This window comes from Trachemys scripta, chromosome 7, assembly GCF_013100865.1.
Source record: "Trachemys scripta elegans isolate TJP31775 chromosome 7, CAS_Tse_1.0, whole genome shotgun sequence".
NCBI lineage: Eukaryota > Metazoa > Chordata > Testudines > Emydidae > Trachemys > Trachemys scripta.
Window position 1 is genome coordinate 70,828,222 of NC_048304.1, and position 24,575 is coordinate 70,852,796.

Below are 24,575 nucleotides of genomic sequence, written 5' to 3' on the forward strand. Positions count from 1 at the left end.
TTGTTCTTATTGTAATTTATTTGGAAAGCTGTTCAACTGGAATAACAATGAGCATTCTATTCATGCCATTCAATAGTGAACATTGTTTCCAGTGCTCCATGCTGCTGCTTCCATTGTTACGGCTCAGTTATAAATGTCAATGGAAACAAGTACATAGAGTCCTGGGTTCTTGTGTGTCTGTGAAAACGCCCACTGAAAGGGAAATATTATCCTCAAACCCCCAGGTAATCCTCTCTGTGGCGGAATGGTCTGTCCCCTTTAAGTACTGCTGGGAACTGGAGCCAGCCAAACCTGTTTGATGGCATGGTCCCTTTAAGTACAGGTAGTTGATGGAATGATCACCGGACAAAACTGGGAATGGGGCCAAGTGCCTGAGTCACGTGGTCACCTGCTGAGGTTTAAAAAGCAAGGAGAGGGATCTTAGAGGGTATCAACATTAGAAATTGACTAGAATAGTGATTGAGGAATAAAAGTCAATTTATTCTGTAATAATTAGTGCAGAAGAAATTGTTCTGGAATAAATTTGCTTATTCCAGAATAGTGTCCACAATAGATGTGGGATAAACTATTGAGCAGTAGCCACCCCACCTCCCCCACAATACCTATTCTGGCTAAATTCCTCATGTACACAGGCCCTTAGAGTTCAGAGATGCTTGGAGGGAGGCTTTCCTGTGGTGAATCAGGATGATGATGGGCTGTGGAAGCTTGCCTAGATTCAAACACAACCCCCAAAAGGAGGGCTCTGGAGATCCTGCTTCAAGGGAAGAAAAAGATTGATTCCAAGGTCTGAGGTTTAAGAAGAGCTTTGGGGGAAGGTCTCTCCAGAAAGGCCCAGGAGCTGTAATGGGACGAGCAGACCTTCCCTGCTCAAAGGGAACTAGGGAACCCTGAACTAAGGTAAATAGGAAGCCCTGAGGAAGGAAAGTTTGAATCTGGAATTGTTAGAAGATATTATGTTGTGAGGACTTACCATAACTTTCTCCCTTTTGGGGCCTAATTTATTAAGTTGAGGCTGTGACTGAATGAATTGGAGAACCCAGGGGGGAAATGAATTGGGTACTGCAGTGCTGCACTAGGTGTGTGCTCCAGGATCACAGCCTGAAATACTCTCCCAGCAATCTGATGCATAATGTGGCACCACAGAAGGGGCAGGAGGCACATGCTTTAAAGCAGCCTTTCTCAACGGCTGATCCCTAAGATCTCCCTGACACAGTTCAGGAAGGCAGCAAGCGGGTCCTTGGTATCAAAAAGGTTGAGAAATACTGCTATAAAGCATATAATAGCCATAGTCTTTTGAGGGGCAGAGAAGAAAGGGGAGAGAAGACTCTGATTTTGGGCCAAATTTGTGGATCCGCTCAGTCTTTTCAGCCCCCCAAAACATGGCAGAATGTCTGACTGCCTGACTTACTTGCAATTTTCATATAAAGATGTTTTGTTTTGAACCAGCTCTAATAGCATTTTTTTTTATTTCCAAAATTCAAATAATTCCAACTAGTTCAACTTGCTATTGTGGCATTGGTTTCTGAGATAAATTACCCTTCTCGGAGGCTAGGTCTACACTACCTGCCTGAATCGGCGGGTAGAAATCGATCTCTCGGGGATGGAATTATCGCATCTCGTCGGGACGCGACAATTGATCCCCGAATCAACGTTCTTACTCCACCAGCGGAGGTGGGAGTAAGCGCCGTCGATGGGGAGCCGCGGAGGTCGATTTTGCCGCCGTCCTCACAGTGGGGTAAGTTGGCTCCGATATGTCGAATTCAGCTACACTATTCGCGTAGCTGAATTTGCGTATCTTAAATCGACTACCCCCCCTCCCCCCGTAGTGAAGACCTGCCCTGAGAGTCTCATACGATAACAACTGAAGTTAGTGGAAAGATTTTATAGGACAGCTCTGCCCTTAGAGATTCACCTGATGTGAAGAGTACCTCTATGTTCATGGAGTTCTAGTCGAGTGGAATTGGCATAGCAAATGTAATGATGGATTTCCTTCATGGCTGTTTTTCCCCTCTGCCCCTTGCTTTTTTTTCAGTTTCCATATCTCTGCTCCTCTCTTACTGCATGTTGGAGTTCAATGTATGGGTTTACAAAACAGTTTCATTGTGTGTGAGGAGAGGTCATCATACTGATTTTAGGGAGCAGGGCATGATAAGTGCTGATGTCTGTAAGGGAGGAGGATATTGTTTGGGGGCTTTTTCTTCTGGTTTGTTAGTGAGGAGCTGCTACTGGCTTTATTTTTTTTATTGGATTATATAATTTTTTGACAAAGACCTTATAATTCAAAGTAATTTTTTCTACATATATTTATTGTAAATCAGATAACCCTAAATTATATTGTTCTAACTCCTCCTCTTTTGACACCTCTATTGCAGAGAGTGCTTCATCTTCATTAGCTGGAAGAAAGAAGCAGGTCTGGGATATATATTGTGACGTTACACCCCATAGTCTTCATAGAAATATGGTTATGATATGAATATGGTATAACTAAGATATATTTTATGCAAGATGGCTCATGTAAGGTATCATTGGAAAAGTTATGATTTACTGAAGGTGATTAACCTATTTGTATGAATGTATTATTTCTGTATCTAAAATTAGGAATATTGTCTATGTAACAATTACATCTGTGTGTATAATTGGGAAATACCTACCCAGAGAGTAAGCAATAAGCCTTAATGGGCCATTATAAAAAGACAATGAGTCTTCAAAGATGTGGATCTCCCATCTGCCTGGAGTTCCTTCCTATGGACATTGCAACTTAACCTGGTTTTATAGTTGCTTTGACACTGCAAGGTCAGGTGATAAGATCACCTGATACAAAATACCACCTTGGACACTGCTGTTACTTTTCCTCTGTAGGGGGATGGGGATCAAACAAAGGTTTCCCGCCTTAGGTAAATCCTTTCTAAGTCTGGGGAGGAGGTTAATCTGGTCACTTTCTCCACCATTGCCAGACTGCTGAAAATACCTGAAGGGACAAAGGAACTAAGAAGAAATAACTGGAACTCTAAGCTACAGAAACTCGGCAACTTGCCTAAAACAACATTTAGGATGAGGAATTACTTCTTGAAACCCGTTAAGATTCTAAGCTTAGTATGCGTGTTTTGTTTTATTTGCTCAGTAATCTGCTTTGTTCTGTTTGGTATCCCTTATAATCACTTAAACTATGCCTTTTATAGTTAATATATTTGTTTTGTTTATTAAACCCAGTTTGTGCAATTTCTAACTGTGGGGCAAGATACTGTGCATATCTCTCTTCACGTTGACGGAGAGGTGAATTTTTATGAATTTGCGCTGTGCAGATCTTTCTATACAGCACAAGACAATATTATTTTGGGTTTAATCCCCAAAGGGGGTGTACCTTCAGCTGGGTGTGGCCCTACCTGTGTGTGTGCTGCTGCAAGAGACTGGAAAGCCTACTTCAGCAAAACAGGGAGAGGGAATCCAGGCTGGTGGAGCAGGAGGGGCTCAGTGAAACCCCAGTACATCAGGTGGCATCCCAGAAGGGAGGTCCAACCCATCACATCTCTCTCAACAACAGAGTAAGTTGGAAAGAGCAGTGCAGAGAAATCACTTTATTTCTTTGCAATATCCTTAATTGATTCTTTATTGCCTGAAAGTCCAGCAGACGCTCTGATTCTCTGACTTCCTGCTTCTGATGCACTTAAATATGTTTTAAATATTGTCTTTGACTAATTGGCTTTTAAATTCCCTTTTAGAACTGATAATTTCCATCTTGCATTTTACCTGCCATATTGCATGCTGTTTCCTATTTGATTTGCTTGGCTATGAAAGAATACAAATTTGGCTCAAATAACTTCTTGTACCTTGTCATTTAACCATATTCCTGTCTCCCCTTTGTTGTCTTGAGTCCCTTTTTTTCCACCTTGAGCGTGCACATAACTTCTGAGATTCAATTGCAATATCCTTAAATTTTATGATTTTAATTTTTTTGGTTTCCTAAATTTTGACTTGTGTTTTTGACTAGCTTCTCTCTTCTCTCTTCTCCTTCCTCTTTGTATTTCTCTTTCTAAATTTCAATGTGTTTAATGATAGTTTCAGAAACAGTTCATCCTCTCAGGATGTTAACCTTCACTGTTTTGTGGTCACTATACTTCTTGAACCCACTGCCTTGTTTCAATTAGGACTAAGTCAAAAATGATATCCCTTCTTGTGTGCTCTAGAACTAGGTATTCCAATAATCAATTGTTTAAGGGTTGAAAAATTGTTATTCCAAATCTTGGCCCAACATGACAAGGTAGTTTAATTTTCTCATTATTGTTACTACTTTATTATGTTTTGTTGCTTTGATCTCCCTTAGAACTCAATGGGCCAGGTTCTCTGTTTTATCTGTATGCAGCCAACAGAGGAGGCTCTCAGAGAGATGGTCACTGCCCCCTGATTTTTTTTGTCTGGCCCCAGCATGTTAGAGAAGCCTAAAGGCTGCTCTAAACTGCACCAGTGCTCTGATCATTCCTCCTGTGTTGAGATATTCCATGTGCTGCAAGGAGTGAGGAAGGAACCAAAACCAGTGGGACTGAGACTCTTGCCTACTATCTTTATCTGGAAATTGGTAGTCTGGATTGTTTATGTTCTTATGTTGTGGGATTTGTATCCACACAATGTCTGTCTAATGTCTAGAATTGGCAGAATACAATTTTTATATAATTTTGATGGGTAATATTGATGTTTTATTTTAAGCATTTTTAAAATTTTTATTGATTTAAATTTTCACAGTTACTGGAAATTATGGGGAGGGTGAGACAATTTAATGACACATTAAGAATCAAAGGTAAAGCATTAAACTATTAAAACACAAATTGTCTACATTACATATCAAAATATACATGGTAAACAGCTTTAAATCAAACTCTAAGCAGTATTTTTCTTACAGGCAGCATTGCCTGTCTGTAAAATTCAGTTGTTATAGATGGAAATATATTTTGGCCATTTTGTGTGTGTCTGGTGAAATGGACATTTTACTGATTAAAAATCTAACCCTTCAATCCTACACAATGTGTGACCATTCAGAATGTTTATCTCATTAGATTGCATGGAAGCTTTTAGTAGCAGTGTTTCCCCTAGTCCCTCTCTCCCTTCAACTCGTCTGTCCCTCCTGTTGTATTTTTTTTTTTGTCGTTGCCCCGCGTTCCAGAAATACTTATTATATCAAGGTGCTTTTCCTTTGACAGGCATCATAGGTGACCTGTTCTTGATTTTATGCTGCTTCTGTTGCTGTGTACACATTTATACTTTTCCTATGTTTACTTAACTCTTTTATATGTGTCACGTGCTGGCTCATCCTTTAAGGGAGTTGGGTTCAGCCTTGACTGTGGTGGATCAGCTATTGACCCTTTCTTCCCCACCCCCAGCTGATCCCGATCATCGCTTGGCCACATGGCAAGTATTCATACATTCTACGTTGCCTAGTTTACTGCACAGCTTCCATCTTGAACAATGTGTTGCTCATCTTCTGCTTTCTTTTGTTTATACTGAATTTTTTTACTTTGGAAATGAATACTAGTTGGACCTAAGTTTTCTCCTTAAAATGGAAAGTAAAGGTTTTATACGTTACCTAATTAATGTATTGAGTGGATTTTCTTTTCTTTAGACCAGCGGTTCTCCAACTGTGGGTTGTGACCCCAAAGTGGGTTTTGACCCCATTTTAATGGGGTCACCAGGGCTGGCATTAGACTTGCTCAGGCCCAGGGCTGAAGCTGAAGCCCAAGCTGCACTGGCTGGGACTGAAGCCAAAGTCCGCAGCTCAGGTTTCAGATTTAGCCCTGTGGACTGGACCGGGGCTCAGGTTACAGTCCCCTCATCCAGGGCTGAAGCCCTCAGGCTTTGGCTTCGAACCCCCATCCCACCCGGGGCAGCAGGGTCTGGGCTTGGGCTCAGGTTGGGCTTCAGTCGCCCTTCTTGGGATCATGTAGTAATTTTTGTTGGCAGAAGGGGGTCACAGTGCAATGAAATTTGTGAACCGCTGCTTTAGACAATTAGCAATTAATTAATTGAACCAAAACAATATGAATTTCAAGTGGAGATGCAGTGAATTACAAATGATAACCTCATTCAAAGCATTGTTTCCATTTCCTCCATGAGTTATATATACACATTTACCACTTAGAGAAAATGGATTTTCCTCATTTTCTTTTCTTCTTCCCTTTTAGAGACTTAATGCTCTGTTTTAAGAACATCTCCTTTCCCGTTTGCTATCTTTCTACAGCTTGTTTCTTGCTCTCCACTTCTGCTCTTATTTCCTCCCTGTTTTCCAGCAACAGGATTTAAGCAAATGCTTCAATGATCCATGAACTACTAATTCTGAACTTGAGGATAACTATTGTGTGAAACTTATTTATAAGCATTTGGACTAATTAGAAACTTTGCTCTGTAAGTTTGCAGTGACTGCAGTTTCTTTCTAAGCAGGCAATATACTTTAACAACAGAAAATAGCATAATTTTAAAAGTAAAAACTATTTCTGTGCTATCTTAGTACCTGCAAATTTCAGGAAATGTTAAAGTGATATTAACTTATTTAAAAGAGCATTAAAGAATTTTAAACAATAAAGGAATTTTCTAATTGATATTTACCTTGTCTTATTCTCCTTAATGTGACACACAAGTCTTTTTTATTGTTTTGCATGAGAAATTTAAAATTAAATATGTGCAAGATGTGCAGTAAAACCTGCCAAGAGCAACTACTCATGGGAGTTAGCAAAAGTTGTCGTTTGTAAGAGATGGTCTCTCTTCAAAGGCTTGCTGTCTTCAGAGCTTAGGGTGACCAGATGAGGGGAAGAAAATATCAGGACACATGGGGGTGTGGGGTGCCCGCCGGCAGAGCAAAAAAAACCAACAACAACAAAAAATCGAGTCCTGCCGGTTGAGCAAAACAAAACAAAAAACAAAACCAAAAAACACACTGCTGCCGGCGGATATCGGGACAAAATGCGTCCTGACCAAGGATTGGTCGGGACGTGGGACAGACACCAAAATGTCGGGATGGTCCCGATTTTATCAGGGCGTCTGGTCACCTATCAGAACTGGGTAGCCAGAGCAGCGGGTACTGGCCAGGTATCCAGCTCTGAAGGGAGTAAGAAAATGTGGTTGCTGGTCATAGATGACAGCTGGTCGGTCTTCACAGTTTCTTCACACTCAGATTAGAGGGGAAAATGTTCCATGGCATCTGCAAGTAATCGCTTGTAACAGGTGGCCTCTCTTCAGAGGTGGTTGCTAAAGCAGGTTTTACTGTATTTACCCTTTTGGATTTAGACTTGCAGTAAGGCTTGCACTGTAAAACTTATAAAAGACAATTAACCTATGTAAACATCTATCTTATACTGCACTTGCTTTTCCTGTTAGTGCAATAAAAGTTATTATCACAGAGAAGCATAAAGAATCAGCAATAGTCTTTCAAAATAAATTGCATGAACGTTAGACTAGAACTTCTTAAACTTCACCTAAATAAGTACTGTAGCCTGATTTTCAGACGTTCTGAGCACCCAGTAATTCCCACTGACAGCAGTGGGATCTGTAGGGCACTTAAGCCAGTTTTTAACAAATGCTCATTTTAGGTTGCCATTTAAAAAAAATTGGTACAGGTAATCAATTTAGGCCATGATTTTCACTACAGAAATTAGGGCCTGTGTACATTTCTCCAAAGTTGCTCCCAGATTGTAGTTTCAGGGTTGTAATAGATTCATTGGTAGCTGTTAATCTCTCTGAACCACAGTTTACCTATTTGGCTTTTACAACACGTCAGAAACTTGGATAAAAATTGCTATGAAAATGTACACTATTAATACTATAATCTGTTTCTCTTTGAGTAAACATGGTCAGTTACTGTCTGTGTTTGACAGAAAAGCTAGTATTTGCAGAAAGCTTTATTCCCAGCTATATCATCTTTTTATATAACTTGTTGATAAACCGAAAATCTTATTTTCAGAACTGCTTTGCCATTAATCAGTTACTTCAGCAGCATCTACCTCACTGAGCAGAATGCTTTCCAAGATTTTTTATTCCCCCCTCTCTTACCTCACTGGGTCCCATGCATTGCATCATTGCAGTAGTTTTAATGACATCAAAGTGAACCATTATTGTTCACCGCTTGCCATGTCTTTCTCCTGTGGACCATAAGTTGCATGTGCATGCACATGCAAATCTCCTTACTGTCAGCCAACATGTACCTCAGATGCAAAACTCTCAGAAGTTTTCAAATGAGCACTAACCATTCCTACTGAATTTGACAACACTAAAGTGGTCTACTCTTCTAATGATACATGGGGGAGATGTGTATGTTTTTCCATTGCTCTACAACCATACTTCAAGACTGGTTCTATTCTGTATAGGTTCTTACACTGTGCTGGTCACCGTAGTATCTAATCGCCTTGCCATAGTTTCATAGCAACATGACTACATATCTGTCATGTGGTGTTTGTTTTCTCATCCTCTCCCCAGAGGGATAAACATATGGAGTGGGGGATGTGTGTGTGTGTGTGTGTGTGTGTGTGTGTGTGTGTGTGTGTGTGTGTTTCAAATATAAAGATATCTGTTGCTATGTGTTTATAAGATTAATGGCCCCACTTCATCTTAAGCCTATATATATTACTCCTTTTCCATCCCTACAGTTGTTTCTTGGAGTATGTCTATACTGCAGTTAGAGGCGTGATTTCAGCATGTGTGTGTAGGCATACACAAGCTAGCTTTAATCTAATTAGTTCAGGTACCAATAGCAGAGAAGCTCTGGACGCATGAGTTACGCACCCAGGCTGCTCGGCAGGTTTCTACAGCCTGTACTTAGCTGTCTCAGATTCAATGCTATCAGTATCTGTTAAGCTATCTTGGGTATGCTTATGTGTGTGGCAATCACCTGATTGCAGTGTAGACATACCCTTTGGCTTAGGGCCTGATTCTGATTAATTTTCATTCGCTTTACAGCAGTGTAACTCAATTATTTTAGTGAACTTCCATCTCATTTACACCAATGGAAAGGAGAGAATCAAGCCGTTAGCTCAAAGCAAGATAATGAAAATGCTTTATCCAAATAATACCTTTCATCTGAGGAGTTCAAAGCATTTTCTGAATAATAAGCAAGCCACCTTCTCCTCTAATTCAACTCTGAACCCATTTGCAGAGATTGCACACTGAGGCAGTGTTGGAGCATGAGCTGGAACTCTGGTGTTCGGGCTCTCATTTCTTTACCCCAAAGTACTCCCTTTTTCCCATCATAACTAGTCTCTCCCTCTGTTCCTCACATTATACCCTGGTTTGTTTGTTTGTTTTGTTTGTTCAGGAAGGGTTGGGAGAGAGGAATATGAAATTAGAAAATTAAGTTTGAATTCAAACTTCTTGGGGGAATATAGATACTATTTTCTAGTTTCTGTACTACCAACATTACAATATATAATAGTCTTGGGAGAAACTCAGACAATGTACATGAAAATCCTGCAAATATAGTACATTTCATACCACACAGGGGAAGAAGGGTCAGACTTCATAATATTAGATAATGAAAGCGTGGAAGTGAATTTTTTCATCTGTATAAAATTTTTTATTCCTATCCTTTGGTTAGATGTGTGTTTGGCTGGGGAAAGCTGCAAAGGTCAGAAAGGTTGAAATGGCTTGAGATACACATTGCTCCAGCTTCCCTGAAATACAAACCAGCCTTTTTTTTTAAGTGTGCATGTAGGTCATTGCTAATTTTACAGTGGGTCATTTTTGGATAGTTTTTTGTTGTTGTTTGTTTGATGGCATATGAAGCAGATGCGAGTAGTAGATCTGCAAGTGAAATTTTGGTGACTTTCCTATACTAATAGGATTTTAAAGTTGTAGTTCCTTGTACGATCTGCAATGGATTATAGCTTGAATGTCTTTGAGATGTATTAAAGACCTCATTCGATGACTAGTTTAATGCTGCTTCCCACAGCAATTTGCAGAGATTAGGATTTAAACTGAGATATCATTGGAGGATTAGCGATTGCTTTTTAAGACATTCTGAGTTGACAGCTAATGGATGGCCCAAATTGATAGCTCTTTTGTAGTTGAGTGTAGCTGGATAAAAAATCAATGAGAAAGTGAATTTAACTTTGTTTATCCATTAATTTTGACTTTAACAGATGTCTGGATACCATAGTAACCTGCTTAATTTGTTGTCCCTGTATATGATGATCTAGGAAGCCTCAATTAACACACCAATTAGTACTTTAATTCTTTTCCAGTAGTTTTCCTCATGACTACACAGTGTGAATGACTCTTTTCTTGATATGCCTGAGAAGATGGAATGCATCTTTGTATATCATCAGATAAACATAATTTAATTGTAGAATACTTTACCCCCGCTGACTCACCACCGCGGTGCCTCCTATTGGTTGCTCCGGGAATTAGCTCTGTCCAGCTGTGAAGTGCCCTCTGCAGGTGATGTCTCACCTGTTGTCTGCTCTGCTGTGTGTCTGGGACCCACGTTGCTCCCTGGCTTGTGGTGTCCTTTTCTGGACACAGCCCTCCGGCTGTGCCCCACTCGGTTCTCTCCCCGTCTGGGGGTATCAGCAGTCCTCAGTCTGCTCCTGCCCTTGTGGCCAACTGCAGCCGCAGAGTCTAGCCCTTTGCCTCAGGGGAAAGCCATATTCTGTGTCTGGCCACGCTCCTCCATGGCCAGGTGCAGTGTAAGGGGGGAGGGAGTGACCCAGGATGGCCCACTACTCTGGGTCCTAGCCCAGGGACCCTCTGACAGCAGCCATGTCCTGCCCTCCTTCTCTCCCCTCTACTGCTCACGCTCCCTGGTCCACTTTCCCTTTGGCCCTTACAGCTTCTCAGCCCTTTCTTTCAGGAGTCTCAACCGGGCAGGTATCAGGCTGGAGCTTTTCCTCTGCTCCCCTGAGTCTGCCCAGCGCTTTTCTATCTAAGGTGCTATCCCTGGGAGCCAGTCCTCCTCCCTTTCTTGTCAGGGAGAGACTCCTCTCTCTTCTGCTTTGTAGCCTTTATACAGGGCCCAGCCTGGCCCTGATTGGCTGGGTTCTGCGCAGCTGCTCCAAGGGCTGTATTAACCCTTTGTCTGCCAAAGTGGGGCAACTGCCCCCACTACACACTCTTCCCCTTAAAATCAACCTGGGGGGGGGGGGCTCTTACCTCCCCAGCTTCCCTCACAGCTGGGTGTGCAGGAGATCCCTCTCCTATAGCAGGCTCTCCATTTTCTGGAGCAGCTTGCTTCCTTCTTCCAGTGTTTGGGTCTCCACCGTAGCCCCCTCAACTCCTGCGTGGGTTTCCCTCTCTATTTGGGTCTCCACCGTGGCCTGTCTCGTCCCTGCGTGGATTCCCTTATTTATCTGGGGCCCCTCTGTCCCAGTTTCCCTTCTAGGGCCTTGGTCCTCACCACCTCCTCCTTTGGGGCAGACTGAGACTGAGCCCGATCCTCTGGCCTCCCCCTCCTTCTCTGGGGGCAGTGCCATTTTAAATGGCCCTCATTGTGGCAAAGGAAGTACCTCCTGTGTCTTACTTTGGCCATGGCGATACCACAGTTTGTTTCTGGCTTAGTCCTTCCTTCACGACTAGCCTGAGCCGTGCAAGTCCCATGAGGTCACTCCCTCTTCATGTGCCCTGGTTCCCTTCAGGCCCAACAAGCCTGCCTCCCCCCCATTTTCCTCACAGGGGCTGCTCTCCCAGTTCTTTCTTTGTCTGGGTGGGGCCTCTGTACCCCAATCCGGTAGGGGCACTCCCTTTTAAAGTGTCCCAGTCATCCACAGGCGAAACAGCTCTCCTGCCTTGGCACCGGCCTCCTGTCCTTGGTGCCTGGCCTCCCATGAGGTCCATGTGCCCATCCCTGCAGTAGCCTGAACGGTCCCCATTGCTGCTCAGCCACACAGGCCCTCCAGTAATAGTCCATCTTCTCCACCCTTGGTGTTTCAAGTCTTTCTATGCAGCACAGTCCGCCCAGTCCTCTCTCTTCCCTTTGTATTGGGGGAGAGGGAGGAGGGGGGGAACCACGTATGCCCGCATTCTCCACCATGTGTAACGGAGCACTGACTCACCACCGCGGTGCCTCCTGCTGGTTGCTCCAGGAATTAGCTCTGTCCAGCTGTGGAGCGCCCTCTGCGGGTGGTGTCTCACCTGTTGTCTGCTCTGCTGTGTGTTTGGGACCCATATTGCTCCCTGTCTTGCAGTGTCCTCTTCTGGACGCAGCCCTCCGCTGTGCCCCACTCGGTTCTCTCCCCTTCTGTGGGTATCAGCAGTCCTCAGTCTGCTCCTGCCCTCATGGCCACCTGCAGCCCCAGAGTCTAGCCCCTTGACTCAGGGGCAAGCCACAGTCTGTATTGGACCAGGTACAGTGTTGGAGGAGTGGAGGACCCAGGCCCGCCCACTACTCTGGGCCAGGACCCTCTGGCAGCAACCAATGTCCTGCCCTCCTTCACTCCCCTCTACTGCTTGTGCTCCCTGGGCCACTTTCCTTTGGCCCTTGCACCTTCTCAGCACATTCTTTCAGGGGTCTCAGCCTGGCGGGTATCAGGCTGGAGCTTTTCCTCTGCTCCCCTGAGCCTGCCCAGTGCTGTTCTATCTAAGGTGCTATCCCTGGGAGCCAGTCCTCCTCTCTTGCTTGTCAGACTCCTCTCTCTTCTGCTTTGCAGACTTTATATAGGGCCCAGCCTGGCTGGGTTCTGCGCAGCTGCTCCAAGGGCTGCTATTAACTCTTTGTCTGCCAAAGTGGGTCAACTGCCCCACTACACCCGCCCAGTTCAAACTAGCCCAAACATTTTGTCTTTGAAATATCTACTTTTTACTAATGAATAGAATAATAACAATGATACTTCACACTTTAATCGAACCTGCAGATCACAAAGCACTTTGCAAATATCCATACATTAATCCTCTCAAGATACATGTCCAGTAAGTATTATTAGCCCCATTTTTACAGATTGGTAAATTGAGGCACAGAGGGGTTATATGACCAGCTCAGAGTCACGCAGCCACTACTGTGGCAGATCCAGTAATGAATCCTGAAATTCCAGACTCCGTATCATCAGTTCTAACCATTAGATATCACACTTTCTACTTCTTAATATATATATATATATAATGTGTGTGTGTGTGTGTGTATATATATATATATGCTTTTGTTCATCATGGCCATCTAATATAAATTGGGTCACGTTTTTTCACATTAGAAGTAATTGCCCAAAACAAATAAATTGTGAAAACTTTCCATAAATAAATTGCACTATTTCAACCAACATATTTATCTTCATTCACATAATCAAAGTCAAAGCTTTGTTCTGACATCTTGCAGAAGAATGTTGGCTTCCAATGGCAGGTGACAGCTCAGTCAGAATCATTCACTTTTCAGGACCATCTTCTCCTCCTCCTGCTGTTTCCAGGCAGAAATCACTTTTACACACCTTATTCCTTCCCTGACTAGCAGCCAAGATTAAGCAGACAATCAATTGAGGGAGGAGAGGAGTTGGAAAGAAATATGGGTGAAGCTTCTAAACACAAAACCTTTAGAATAGCAGTAATCAAAACTAGCATCCCAGAAAGCAGTAATTGGCGCATAGGGTAAATAGCATTTTAAGAGAGAGAATTCTGGAGAAGATTATACAGACAACAATTTTATAAAATAGACAAATTAATGCACATGAAAGATATTATAGAAAACTATGAAATAAACCATTTTACACTACATAATAATCCATTTTACACTTTCATTTTTAAGTAATAATGATGAACAGTCTTATTTTCAAACCACCAAAAGCCTCCACGCTGCCTGTTTGTCACATGAAACATTTTTTCTCCTATCATGCATGAGAATGAGCTGCCGCATTTTGTTAGTAGTAATGCCACACATGCTACATGGGGTGTGTGTGTGTGTGTGAATACAGTTGCTACTTTCAATTAGAATCATAGAATCATAGACTATCAGGGTTGGAAGGGACCTCAAGAGGTCATCTAGTCCAACCCCCTGCTCAAAGCAGGACCAATTCCCAACTAAATCATCCCAACCAGGGCTTTGTCAAGCTGGGCCTTAAAAACCTCCAAGGAAGGAGACTCCACCACCTTCCTAGGTAACGCATTTCAGTGTTTCACTACCCTCCTAGTGAAATAGTGTTTCCTAATATCCAACCTGGACCTCCCCCACTGCAACTTGAGACCATTGCTCCTTGTTCTGTCATCTGCCACCACTGAGAACAGCCGAGCGCCATCCTCTTTGGAACCCCCCTTCAGGTAGTTGAAGGCTGCTATCAAATCCCCCCTCATTCTTCTCTTCTGGAGACTAAACAATCCCAGTTCCCTCAGCCTCTCCTCATAAGTCATGTGCTCCAGACCCCTAATCATTTTTGTTGCCCTCCGCTGGACTCTTTCCAATTTTTCCACATCCTTCTTGTAGTGTGGGGCCCAAAACTGGACACAGTATTCCAGATGAGGCCTCACCAATGTCGAATAAAGGGGAACGATCACGTTCCTCGATCTGCTGGCAATGCCCCTACTTATACAGCCCAAAATGCCGTTAGCCTTCTTGGCAACAAGAGCACACTGTTGACTCATATCCAGCTTCTCGTCCACTGTGACCCCTAGGTCCTTTTCTGCAGAATTGCTACCTAGCCATTCGGTCCCTAGTCTATAGCAGTGCATGGGATTCTTCCGTCCAAAGTGTAGGACTCTGCACTTGTCCTTGTTGAACCTCATCAGGTTTTTTTTTTTTTTTTTTTGGCCCAATCCTCTAATTTGTCTAGGTCCCTCTGTATCCCTACCCTCTAGTGTATCTACCACACCTCCTAGTTTAGTGTCATCTGCAAACTTGCTGAGAGTTCAGTCCACACCATCCTCCAGATCATTAATAAAGATATTAAACAAAACCGGCCCCAGGACCGACCCTAGGGGCACTCTGCTTGAAACCGGCTGCCAACTAGACATGGAGCCATTGATCACTACCCGTTGAGCCCGACGATCTAGCCAGCTTTCTCTCCACCTTACAGTCCATTCATCCAGCCCATACTTCTTTAACTTGGCGGCAAGAATACTGTGGGAGACCGTATCAAAAGCTTTGCTAATGTCAAGGAATAACACATCCACTGCTTTCCCCTCATCTACAGAGCCAGTTATCTCATCATAGAAGGCAATTAGGTTAGTCAGGCACGACTTCCCCTTGGTGAATCCATGCTGACTGTTCCTGATCACTTTCCTCTCCTCTAAGTGTCTCATAATTGATTCCTTGAGGACCTGCTCCATGATTTTTCCAGGGACTGAGGTGAGGCTGACTGGCCTGTAGTTCCCCGGATCCTCCTTCTTCCCTTTTTTAAATTGAATAGTTTCACTTGTACTTTTAAGGTTCCTTTACTCATACCGCAGTGTACATAATGTTTCTGTAAGAACGCATGATGGTAAACTTGAACCAGTATTCATAAGATCTGAATAATACAGTTAAATTAATTTAAATCTACCTATTCTGTTAGAATGTGTTGTCATCCTTCTTGCTAAGCAATAATTTTCTCTGCTGGTGCTAGTTTAGACTTTCACATGCTGGTACCCATGTGGCTGTTTTCCGGAAGTGATGCTGGTCAACTACTGCTACCAGTGATGCAAGCAACTCTAGTATAGGGTGGTCTCCAGTATACACTATTTCGTTGGTGGAGGCAGAGTGGCTCTCTACAATTTCACTGGCAGCAGAAGAATTTAGTCTGGGGTCCTCTTGCAGAAGTTTTCTTCAGATTTAAAAAATCATGTTGTGGTGAGAAAAAAATCCCTTCCTGACCCCTGCAGATGTCCATCTGAAACCTTGAAGCATGAGAACATAAGACATAAACCAGAAGTGAGCCTTAGAATTGCTGAGCCCTTACAGACTCTCTCCCGCCTATGAGCACAAGAAATTCCACCATATAATTACCTATAATAATAAAGTTCACAAGCAAGATGATTTATTAATACTAGTGGGAAATGCTATAAACACATAGATAATTCCATCAAAAAGAAACCCGTTTTAAGTTTCACCAAATTTGTGCCTTTTAACTTCCGACAATAGAATGCCAGCAAGTTGTCTGAGTCTGATTTTTAGATCTTTACCCCAAATCCTTTGTCAACTGCTGAAACCTGTTATAAGGCATATTTAATCAAACAGTCCAAACTCTGATATGATACAAAGTTTAAAGGAATGCACAATGCAGATAAGGTGAACATACACTTGTTTGCTGCAGGGGTTTATATAAGAACATAAGAATGGCTATACTGAGTCGGACCAGTGGTCCATCTAGCTTAGTATCCTGTCTTCCAATAGTGGCTGGTGCCAGATGCTTCAAAGGGAATGAACAGAATAAGGCAATTTATCAAGTGATCTAACCCCTGTTGCCCAGTCCCAGCTTCTGGCAGTCAGAAGTTTAGGGACACTCAGAGCATGAGGTTGCATCCCTGATCCTCTTGAGTAATAGCCATTGATAGACCTATTCTCCATGAACTTGTTATTTTTTTTTAACCCAATTATACTTTTGGCTGTTGCAGCTTCCCATAGCAATGAGTTCCACAGGTTGACTGTGCATTGTGTGAAGAAGTACTTCCTTATGTTAATTTTCTGCCTATTAATTTCATTGGGTGACCACTGGTTCTTGTATGATGTGAAGAAGTAAATAACACCTCCTTATTCACTTTCTCTGCACCATTCATGATTTTATAGCCCCTGATCATATCCCTCTCCCCATAGTTGTTTTCTTTTATAAACTGAACACTCCCAGTGTTTTAATCTCTCCTCATATAGAAGCTGTTCATACCCCTACTCATTTTTGTTGTCCTTCTTTGTACTTTTTCCATGCTAATATTTTTTTATTTTCTTGAGATGGGGAGAACAGAACGGCATGCAATATTCAAGGTGTGTGCATACCATGGATGGATATAGTGGCAATGATGGGGTGTTCACCTCGCATAAGGCAGAGAAGGTTAAACCTGATAGGCTGCAGATAGGAGAGATCCAGAGATTGAAAGGCTGATTGATGATAGAGCTCAGCTGAGAAAGAAAGGCAGGACTGGCATAAAGCAAGGAAGTTGGCAGCAGAAAGGGGTTGCAGGAGAAGCAGGCTGTAGTTGTTCCCTGGGCAAAGAGAGGTGAGTTTAGGATATGGAATGAAGTAGTCCCTAGTTATTCTCTGGGAGGAGGGTGTTTGGGCTGGTAAACCCAGAGACGGGGAGCTACAAGCTGTAGGAAGGAGACTAGGGAAATAGCAACAGGGTCTGGGAGCAAGCCACAGTTGCCAGTCATAGGTTCCCTGGGCTGGAACCTAGAGTACAGGGTTGGGCCCAGGTCCCCTTGCCAGCCCCTGGGGAAGTGGCATGGTCGGGGCAGTGAAGGGAAGATTGCTATTTTGGATAGATACCTTGCCCTCCCATTTGAGGGTATCTATAGTGACCTGGTTGCAGGGTCAAACCATGAAAAGAGAGTACCCTGAGTCACAGAGAGAGAGAGAGAGAGAGAGAGAGAGGTTTGTGAACAAGCACCTGAAGAGAGCATTGGATCTGGGAGGAGCTAATCCCCAGAGCAGCCATTGGGAGGAGCCCTAGCAGTGAGCATACCCATTACAGTGACATATTTTCTGTCTTATTATTTATCACTTTTCTAATATAGCTTTTTTTGGACTGCTGTCCTGCAGGGTGTATTATGTTGCATAACACATGTTGGATTTTTTTCCCAACTTCTATATTATAATGGATGACTACAGGTTTGATTCTGCATACATTTTCTTTCTTTTTTTTTTCTTTGGTGTAATTCCATCGATTTAGCATCTGTTTCTTAATTTATTATTTAATTTTGAAAATAAGTGTAAGCTGCTAATCGGTTTTCTATAAATCAGTTAAATATAAATGACAATTTCAGGTGATGATCTTGAGCTTGGCATTTTTACCTTAAATTTAGTTCATGAGCTCAATCTCTTTTGCTCTATGAGTTCCAGGCATGATTGGATGTAGTTTGGCCTGGTATAGTGATATGCTTCATGGTGAAATTCAAGAGTTCAGTGGTGTAATAGATTCTGGTTTGAACCGTCTCTAACAAAAACATTTTTAATCAGATTTGAAGTAGTTGTTAGTGAGGTGGTATTGCATTGTACATCAAGAATGTATACACTTATTCTGAGGTCCAGAGGGAGGTGGGAGGCAGACAAGTTGAAAGTCTCTGGGTGAGGATAAAAGGGGTGGGGGAAACAAAGTGATGTCCTGGTAGGAGTCTACAAAATCAGAAGGAGGAGGTGGTTGAGGCATGTCTAGAACAAATAACAGAAATATCCAAATCACAAGACCTGGTAGTAATGAGGAACTTTAATTATCCATCTGTTGGAAAAGTAATACAGCAAAACAAAAAAAATGTTTAATAAGTTCTTGGAATATGGTGGAAACAACTTCTTGTTTCAGAAGGTGGAGGAGGTAATTGGAAGAGTAGTCATTTTTGACTTGATTATGACTAACTGGGAGGAATTGGTTGTGCATCTGAAGGTAGAAGGCAATTTTGGGTGAAAGTGATTGTTTAGGTCTATGGAATGAAATAGTCCCTAGTTATTCTCTGGAAGGAGGGTGTTTGGGCTGGTAAACCTAGAGATGGGGAGCCACAAGCTGTAGGAAGGAGTTTTGGGAAACAGCAGTAGTGAAAGCAGCAGAATAAGGTCCATGGACTTATTAAAAAAAAAGTCTCTATAACAAATTCAGGGAACTAGTTGGTAAGGTCCCACGGGAAGAAAATCTAAGGGAAAAGAGTTCATGAGAGTTGAAAGTTTCTCAGAGAAGATATTTAAGAGTAAACTATCCTAATAAAAAGGACATAGAAGAGGCCAATATGGGTGCATCAGGAGACCTTTAATGGAATCTTTAAGGAATCCTACAAAAATGGAAATATGGACAAAATTGCTAAGGAGGAGTGCAAAAACATTAGGGACAAAATGAGTTACACCTAGAAAAACTTCTATCAATGCATTGGGAGCAAGAGAAAGGTGAAGGAAAGTGTAGATCCTCATTTAGCAGGAAAGGAGAGCTAATAATGGATAAAAACAAGATGGCGGAAGCGTTTAATGTCTGTATTGCTTCAGTCTTCTCTAAAAAGTTAATTGTTACCGGATGCTTAGCAATTCATAGTAACAAGAGGGAAGAAACAAAAGCCAGACTAGGTCAAGAACATATTAAAGAATAGGCAGATGTATTCAGTTCAGTAAGGCCTGATGAAATGGATCCTAGGGTACTTAAGGAAGAAGTTGAATCACTCTCTGAACCACTCTGATTATTTTTGAGAACTCCTGGAGGATGAGTGAGACCTCAGATTGGAGAAGGGCAAATATAGTACCTATCTTTTAAAAAGGGGAACAAAAGCAATCTGTGGCATTCGTCCAGTCAGCCTAACTTTCATACCTGGAAAGATATTGGAACAAATTGTTGAACAATCAGTTTGTAAGTACCTAGAGGATAATAGGATGATAAGTAATAGCCAACATAGATTTGTCAAGAACAAATTATACCAAACTAATCTAATTTCCTTCTTTGACAGGGTTATTGGCTTAGAGGGTAAGAGGAAAGCTAAATATGTAATATTGTGATTTTGACACAATCCCATGTGACATTCTCATAAGTCAAGTTGAGAAATGTGGTCAAGATGAAATTAATATAAGGCGGGTGCACAACTGGCTGAAAAACCATACTCAAAGTAGTTATTAATGGTTTGCTTTCAAACTGAGAGGACATATCTAGTGGGGTCCAGCAGGAGTCTGTCCTTGTTCAGTTATTTTCATTAATGACTTGGATAATGGAATGGAGAGTAATCTTACAAAATTTGTGGATGGCTCCAAGCTGGGAGAGGATGAGAGCACTGTGGAGGACAAAATTAGCATTCAAGAGGAGCTTGTTAAATTTGCAGCATTGGTCTGAAAGAAAAAAGCTGAAATTCAATATAGTCAAGTACAAAGTACTACACTTAGGCCTTGGCTACACTTACCCGCTAGTTCGACAGCTGGAAATCGAACTTCTGGGTTCGACTTATCGCGTCTAGTCTGGACGCGATAAGTCGAACCCGGAAGTGCTCGCCGTCGACTGCGGTACTCCAGCTCGCCGAGAGGAGTACCGCGGAGTCGACGGGGGAGCCTGCCTGCCGCGTGTGGACCAAGGTAAGTTCGAACTAATTCGAACTAAGGTACTTCGAACTTCAGCTACGTTATTCACGTAGCTGAAGTTGCGTACCTTAGTTCGAATTAGGGGGGTAGTGTAGACCTGGCCTTAGAAGGAAAAATCAAATGCATAAATACAAAATGGGAAATAACTGGCTAGGCAGTAGTATTGCTGAAAAGAATGTGCGGATTATAGTGGATTATAAACTTGAATAGGAGCCAACAATGTGGTACAGTTGCAAAAAATATTCGGTGGTGTGAGAGACATGAGAGGTAATTGTTCCACACACTGGTCAGGCTTCAGCTAGAGCATTGTGTCCCATTTTGGGCACCACACTACAAATTGGAGAGAGTCCAGAGGAGAGCAACAAAAAAGATAAAAGATTTAGAAAACCTATGAGGAAAGGTTTAAAAAAACTGGTTATTTTAGTCTTAAAAAAAGAAGACCGGTGGGGGGAAGGGGACCTGATAAGTCTTTAAATATCTGAAGGGATGCCACAAAGAGGATTGTGATCAATTGTTCTCTATGTCCACTGATGGTAGGACAATTAGTAGTCAGCTTAATCTGCAATCAGGGAGATTTAGATTAGAAATTGGGGGGGGGGGGGGGAAATCCAGCTATAACAATAGTTACATGTTAGTATAGTCTACCAAGGGAGGCTGTGGAATCCCTGTCTTTGAAGATTAAGAATGGGTTTGGCAAACAGCTGTCAGGGTTGGTCTAGGTATTCTTGGTCCTGCCTCCGCTCAGGGGGATGGACTAGATGATCTCTCAGGGTCTCTTACAGCCCTACCTTTCTGTGAGTTTGTGCAAAATATAACCAGTGTGATGCTGAATATTAGTAATCTATGTTTCTAATTTACCTTTTTACACCTGCATTATTATTCACAGTACACATCAATGCAACAGTAAGATTACATTAGTTGAAATAATGAGCAGTATCTTGCAAGATTATTTCTACACTTAAGGGCACATCTTCTAAAGCTGTAAATTAATTGCTTACTTGTGTTTACATTAGATAATACACCTCTACCCCGATATAACATGACCTGATATAACACAAATTTGGATATAAAGCGATGAAGCAGCGCTCCGGGGGGGGGGGGGGGGCAGGGCTGTGTGCTCCGGCGGATCAAAGCAAGTTCGATATAACGCAGTTTCACCTATAATGCGATAAGATTTTTTGGCTCCCCAGGACAGCATTATATTGGGGTAGAGGTGTATTGGTTCTGTCCTTGAAGATGAAGTTTGAGATGTGCTCCCTGTAAACATCTGCAAAGCAACTCTCACCTACCATGATGCCTTCAAAAACTTGATAATAGTTAGGCTGCTGGAGTGCTGAGACCATGGCCTATCAAGTTGATCAGTATTGTCTCACTGTTTCCTTGTGCACGCCTAGTTGTTTATATCTATCTATTCTACTTGTACAGTGCCTAGCAGAATGGCATCTTGATCCTTGACTGGGACTCCGAGGTGCTATCACAGTACAAATTATCTCACACATATTTTCATTGAATGTAGAAGAAAGAAAATGGATTTGGGGAAATGTAGGGCTTATTCTTTGCTGGCTTGTCCATTGCATAGTGTTTTACACCAGTGTAGAGTGTATGTAAATCACTATCAAGTCAGAATGGAAGTGGTTACTCACTTTAGAGATGTACATGACTACATGGGCGGAAGGGAGGAGAAGTGGAAAATTAGACCCAGAATATTACTTTAAAAGAGCCAGTTTGCAAGTCACTGATATTTTTTTGTATTAATGGAAGGGATTGCGTACAGCTATGGCAGATAGGTAGCAATTTCCCCCTTCCTATAGTGCATGATCTTCTCCATTTCCATGGTACTCATAATTTGGTGAGCCACTTGCCATTATTAAATATTGGATTTTCTCTATCCCTGTGCCTTTTGTAACATAGCCAGCAAGGGTCAATAAAGTAAAGGCTTACATCCTCCCTCTCCCCCTTTTTTTGAAAAATCCTTATTTCTAACATTATGCCACTTGTAGACATAATTATTTAATATTGCATTTAAAGTTGCATTTTTTAAAAAAAAGGTAGTGTGAGATGATTCCATTTGGTAACAGGAAACTGGTGTCCAAGGTGATGGTGGTTAGGCCATTTGAATAGTAATAATAATGCTAGAATAAATATTATCTATTATCCATCAGTGATGGAACTTTTAGAATGGTTATCTCTTTTAGCGGCATTTATTTTGGCCCTAGACCATAATTCTCAGGTGTACCTCAGTTCAAGGGATGTCACTCAATTTAGTGTCAAATTATCAACATTCCACACACAGATTTTTGTTTGTTTGTTTTGGGTTTTGGGATTTTTTTTTTCCTGAAAACTGTTTACATCCAAAGTAAATCATACGCCTGAGATTATAGAGGTAGAAGTTATTTCTCCTATAGGACTGCCCATAGCACTTTGAGTGCCTTTTATGATTTTTTTGTTTTGTTTTGTTTTGTTTCTCTTATTTTGGGTGGGTCAATATCTTTTGTGTACCACTTTTGGTGTGTATACTCTAGCCACTTCAACAAACTCTAAAAATATACGAAGGATCAGTGTCCATAAATGAAAGTCTGATCCAATTTCTTTCAAATTGGTACCATATCTACAAATTTGTCATCCAATTAGTTACAACAGCACATAACAAAACCATCACATCTCCCTCAGTCCTCTCCATCAGGAAAACCTAGGAAAAAGGATGACTCTTTAGGCCCAGGTTTGTAGGTTTGATACTATTTTTTTGGAAACTGGTGATGGTGAGGGAGAAATGCTTTAAAACCATTGTCCCAACAAATACTTGTATGTCAGCCAGTGACAAATGATCCTAGTTACTAACTTTTGTTTCTCTTGACTCCTTTAGGCTGCTCAGTATTAGTGTTGATGATATAAATTCCAGTAAGTGGGATTTTTTTTTTTACATACTGAAGTCCCTCAGTGTTGGATATTTACCCTCAGATTAGATCCAGATCATTACCACAAAGATAGTCAAACACCCACCACTACTCTTCAAGTATTCCATTTCCTTGGCTAGCTGAAGGACAAGTTTTGACTTCTGCAGAATTGTATTTCTTGGGATTCATGATTTCCTCCTTTCTTTCACCTCTCCCTGCATGACCACAGATTTGCCAACATTCCTCATGATTTATCTACTTTGTTATCTATTTTGTCAGTCCTACATTATGGATTTTCAAGACAGACACAATTGTTAATATAAAAATATTTCACTTAATAAGATGAAATATTTATAATAGTATCCATGTGTAAGTCAGACATGACCATCAAATTATTTTAATTTTAATTTTTAATAGCATGTGTCCTCTTAAAGGCATAATGCTGCAATTAATTACGTAAGTCAATATGTCAAAACATGACTTTATTCTTTCAAGATCAGTGAGGCTAGTCATATGACTAAAGTTACTCATATGGACATGTGTTTGTAAGACTAAATCCTAACTCACTCTTTGTTTGGTTTGTTTTTGTTTGTTTGGGGTTTTTTTTTTTGGGGGGGGGGGGGAAGGGGGAAAGACATAATTGCCTGTCACTTATTTTTCTATAGTAAATCTTTGAAAAGCACACAGGTCCATTTCCAAAAATGATTTAGGGACATAGAAGCCTAAATCCCATGGATTTTTCAGTGTAATTTAATACCTAAATGAATCTCTTTCACCACAAAACACACGTTTAAATCAGTTAGTAAAATCTAAAAAAATTATGCATCCTGCAATCACTTCACCCATTACTGAAATGCAGCTACTGCAGTTGGGAAACACCGGAACTGTTTAATAGCACACAACACTATATAACAGTTTAGGGATCCAGAAGCTAGATGAAATCGCAGGGGGAATTTAGTTAGGAAGAATGTGATTACCCCATGTTGGCATTTGGCCATCACTACTTTGGTCTGCATGAAAATTTAGAATACATATACACCTGCTATAATTTGTTTGCCTGGTTTGAAAATATTTTCAATTTTTTTTTCATTGTCATAATTGTTGATATTAAACCTAATCCTGAGGTAGTTTTATGAAAATGGAGATGGATTTTGGAGGACTGTTGTTGTATGTGTGTATGGTCCTGGGGTATCTGAAGTGACTTATTAAGATGAACATCTCAACTCTCCAAGCATCACAAGGACTGGGCATGCAAAACCTCTGCAAGCCATATTGGCTTAAACAGTCTGATTTTCCAAAAGGGGGGTCCTTCCTCACTTAACTGCTCATGTCTTCTTGTGGGAGGGTGTTTCAGTGGCCTGCAGATTGCCCCTGGTATTTTCCATTCTGGAGTGTTCAAGAGGCATCTACCTCATCTGTCATCTCTCTTTGAAGGGGATGAGAAAGGGTGCAAGGGTCTCTCTTCTGGGGGCGAGGGAGGGGTCTCATGCTATCACTAGCAAAATCCATGGAGTTCCTTAGAAAAACAAAAATAGAAAGAGAAATAACTTTCTAATATAACAAGTATTGCAAT

General features: G+C 41.7%; 1 protein-coding gene across 1 annotated transcript in view; it reads left to right on the plus strand.

Moving 5' to 3' along the window:
• The window catches only part of NRG3 (neuregulin 3), an 877,186-nt gene that overhangs the window by 26,261 nt on the left and 826,350 nt on the right, over positions 1-24,575 (plus strand). The gene's annotated exons all lie outside the window — the stretch shown is intronic.